Here is a 4,780-nt window from a genome sequence, read left to right as displayed (position 1 = left end):
ACAAATTCCCCCAGCTGTGAGCCTTCCAACCTTCTAAGTATTCCTTTATATGTGGTTCAGAGTTCTGGGACCATCCCCTGAGCCTGCTTGGCCGGTTATTCTGTGTTGTTGTTGTTGGACCTCTGTACTACACATCCACCCAATCCGCTATCTTATTTGCTCTCTTGGACCCCCTTTTGATAAAGAGAAAACAATGCAGAAAAGAATTTCAAATTCTCATGAAATCAAGACTTTCTGGAGCCATGGAGACTGGATGAACCCTTGACACTAATAGCCTGAGATAATTTTTCAACCTTAGATTTTAAAATTCCCTTCTGAAGTCTTCTTAAAACCAAACAATAGTTTAGCTTAACTAGCAAAGAACGCCTGCCTTGAGCATGGTGCTGTTTGAAGATCTATTTGTAGGCAATGAAATTGACATCAGCAACTGGCAAGTCAGCTAGGAACCTTAGTGGGCAGTGAGTTTGTGTGAATGAAGGAGGAGCAACTCAGAAATGGACAGTATCTATGTACAAGTGAGAAGAGTTACACAATTTGAAAAATGTCATCAATGTCACTGAATTATCTCCAATGGTCAGAAAGTACACAAAATGGTACTCAACATCATTATTCATTAGGGAAACAAATTAAAACGAGATACCACTACACACCCAGTGAATGGGTGTAATTAAGACTGACACCACCAATTACTAGAGGATGTGGAGCAACTGTAACTTTCACACATTACTTATAGGAGATCAGTTTGGCTCAACCACTATGTGAAACTGGTAGTAAGTACTCAATCTGAGCATATGCCTCTCCTCTGGTCCAGCAATTGAATTCTTGGGCACATTCCCAAGTGGAAAAAAGTCTATACATCCAACAAAAGATTTAAGAATGCTCAAAGCAGTTTCATCATAATAGCCCCAAACTGGAAACCATCCAAATGTCCACCAATGGGAAAAAGGACAAGTAAATTATGGTGCAATTACACAGGATATAAACTAAAAACACTGAAAAACCAACTACTGCTACAAGACGCACAATGGAAGAATTTCAAAGGCATTACATTGAGTGAAGGAAGCCAGCCACAAAAGTTCAAGAATAAGCAAAACTAATCAATAGTGAAAGAAGTTTGAAGAGTGGTCCCCTCTGGGCAGAACTGACTGGAAAGAGGCCTGAGGGAGCTTTCACATCTACTGGAAATGTTCCACATGGTGGTCCACATGCTGACTTCACGGGTAAATGCAAACGGTAAGATTCACTAGAGATCAATGCGCCTCACTCTCTGTTACAGATGCCTCAACACAGTTTTCCGGAGAAAAAGAAATGTAATGAAGTGTTAAGTAGTTTCAAAACTTGCTGCCTAAGGAAGTGATCTGACCTATTTCAGAAAATACAGACATGAATTTTAATATTGTGTTGTGTGTTGTTTTTTTTTTTTTTCTTTTTTAAAGGTACAGAGCATGGAATAAAAGAGTTACAATGAGAAAATCTACTGTCTTCACCTCTATCTTCAGGGTCCCACCAGCAAATGCTCTCAACTTCTGAGTGAGGATTGATGGGAAGCCACCATTGGGAAGTGGCTTAATGTGATTAATTTATGGGAGAAAGAATTTATAAGGGATATATTCATGCCTTGAACTCCTGAAACAAATTACCACAAACTGGGTGGCTTAACACAACAGACATTTATCCAATCAAAGGTCTGGAGGCTGTTTAGTCAAGGTGTTGGTATAGCCCTGTTCTCGCTGAATGCTTTTGTGGAGTCTATTCCATTCATGCTTAGCTTCTGTTGGTGGCAGCAATCCTTAGAGTCCCTTGGCTTGTAGACACATCACTCCAATCTTTGCCTCCATTCTCTCTCTACTTCTGGCTTCTTCATTTTTTAAAATATGAAAGCACCAGTCATGCTGAATTTAGAGCACCCCACCCCCCAATTTCAGAATGACTTCATTTTAACTAAAACCTCTACAAAGACCCTAGTTCCAAGTAAGGCCACAATTTAAGGTTCTGAGAAGGACTTTATTATTATTATTATTATTATTGGTATTCGGGGTGGGGGAGAACAGGACAGGAGGAACAACAGGAAAAGCAGGGACAACAGTGAGGAGGCTCTTGCAGGAGCTTGGGCAGTGCTGATGGTGGCTGCACTAGACCCTGCTGGAGGCTGTGAGAGGAACTGAGTTCAGGAGACGACCTGAGGAAGAGTCGTAGAGTGTGCTGGTGAACTGGATGAAAGGTAAAAGACAGAGGTAAAAAATGATCCCAAGTTTCTGCCCTTGGGTAAACGAATGGTGGAGGATTAGGTTTAAGGGGCAAAATCACATTAAGTACCAGATGTTTGGAGTCCTGATATGGCATTATAGTAAGTATAAGCACTGAATTACTAACCGCAAGGTGGGCGGTTCAAACCTACCAACTACTCCTTGGAAATTGTATACCAGGTCGCTATGAGTCAGAACCAACTAGGTGGTAATTAACAAGAACCAGATGTTTATTCAATTGGAGATGTCAAGAAGGCTACCGGATATACCAGTCTGGAGAAGGATGAGAAACAACATCTGAAAAAAATCCATTATGCATAGAAAAATCTCAGTTCTCCTTTCCTAACTACATGTATTCATTCAGCAAACGTTTCCTAAGCACCTACTGCATGTTGGGCCCTGAGCTGGGGCCAAGGAACACAGTATGGATGTGTACAGAAAGAGTAGCTGTCTTCATGGTACTTCATCAGGACTCAGTAGCTCACTAGTGTCTGAGATACTTCTCTGAGCATCTCAGTAAATATAGGGAACTCTCAAGTCGTATAAATACTGAGACATTCTGAGTCAGCAATTTGAAAGAGCTGAGATTTTCGGAAAGAAAAGAGCTATATTTAGATTTGGACCAATGACAGGTTTACCCAATAAAGGATCTGATAGACTCCTTTAAAATGAATCCAGAGAGGCCGCCTCAACCAAATGAATGTTTAAGAAGAGTCAACATGGTGTCATGGAAAAGCTTACAGGGCTGCAAGGAGGGGCACCTGGGGCTCGGTCTAGGCTCTGCCAGACCAGGTCACGTGTATGACTTTGACAGAGTCCTCTGCTCATCTTGACTTCACTTTCCTCAACAATAAAATGAGCCCATTGAGTTCGATGTTTTTAAAGAGGTTTCCAGGGGTTTGTTTCTTTTCTCTACACCACTTCTCTTTACTAGATTCTCATTAGCCTCTTCTCTCTTTAACACCTTAGAAAACAGAACCTCTAACCCCAAGATAAGTCTTCTCTTGAGGGTTGGTTTTCCCACACTAAAGCAATGGAGAGTGCTTCCTTATTCTTTGCTGATTGTAAAAGTTGCACATGCTCAGTGTAGACAAAATAAACAGAGACAAACAGAAAGTAGACTGTCTACCATCCCTCTGAGATCACTAGATCTGTGTCATCAGCCTTGTACCTGCAGCATGTATCACAGAACCCAACTCACTGCCCTAGTTGATTCCCACTTGTACTGACCAATAAAGGACGGGGTAGAATTGACCCCTACGGTTTCCAAGGCTGTGGTCTTTCCAGGAACAGATCGACTCATCTTTCTCCTGAGGAGTGGCTGGTGGGTTCGTACTGCTGGTCTTTCAATTAGCAGCCATAGCACTTAACCACCGTGCAACACGTGCTCCTATGCATTATATCTCACGTGTTTAATAAGCATACGTTGAATGAGTCAGTACTGTTAGTAATTTGTGGACATCCTTCACACACATCAAAAGAAGGCTGTTTAGGGGGAGAAAAATTCCTTTTCCTGGGTGTTGTTTAGCCTTTAAACCAGCAGAGACTGAAACTGCCAAGACAACATCTGATCTAGAAGATTCCATGTTTCACAATTGGCAGTTGATGTCAGATAGCTACGGAATGTGGGGAAACAGTAACAATCAATACAACAATCTCATGGGCAGAAATCTACCCAGGGTGGCTCCGTTTGAGCAATACCCAGAAAGCCTGTAAAATCAGGTGCGACTCCTACCGCCATTGGGAGGCTAAGCTGGGATGCCCACCTGCGCAGTCCTTCTTCCCACATGGAGGCCCCGCTCCCTTTCCCAAAGCACCAGGATGAGTGCTCCCGGGGCACCTGAGGTCAGCCAACACAATTTTATTGAGAAAGTAGTCTTTTGATTGTTCACACCCTTTTTAATAAACTTAAGATGGGTTTCTGGTGACCTCTGGAAATTAATTAAAGCCCAATCCTGTCTGCAGACATATTTTTATATGAACCATGCTGCATTTTTCCCCCAAATGGAATTCTTTGCTAAAGTTAAAAAATGATGGCATTTCTCATGTACACATGAGCTCTCAGAATTCTTCAGGTGTGATTAGATCGGTCAGCACCTTGTCTCAGTGGACAATCACCTGGAACTAAGTGGCAGCCACCCATTTTGGACAGGGGTGTTACTTAGTTTCCTGTAATTCCCATACCACCCTAGTCTTAAACCCTCCCTGCTGCACTCATGTGTCTGATTTCCCACCACTGCTCTAAACCTAACGGTGCAGAGCATTCCAGGGTCACCTACTAAGCGCCAGGCACCATGCAAATCTCTAGGAACATGGATGAATATAAACTGGTTTTATGCTAGAGACTTTGTATCTCGTGTTTGGACAAGGTATCAGGAAAGACCAGTCCCTGGAGAAGGACATCATTCAAGGTACAATTGTTGTTGTGAAGTGCCGTCGAGTCGGTTCCGACCCATAGCAACCCTGTATAGGGTTTCCGAGGAGCAGCTGGTGAGCTTGAACCACCGACCTTGCAGTTCAAACAGCTTTGCAGT

The sequence above is a fragment of the Chrysochloris asiatica genome, unplaced genomic scaffold (genome assembly GCF_000296735.1).
Source record: "Chrysochloris asiatica unplaced genomic scaffold, ChrAsi1.0 scaffold00037, whole genome shotgun sequence".
Classification (NCBI taxonomy): Eukaryota; Metazoa; Chordata; class Mammalia; order Afrosoricida; family Chrysochloridae; genus Chrysochloris; species Chrysochloris asiatica.
Note: the sequence above shows the minus strand (reverse complement) of the source record.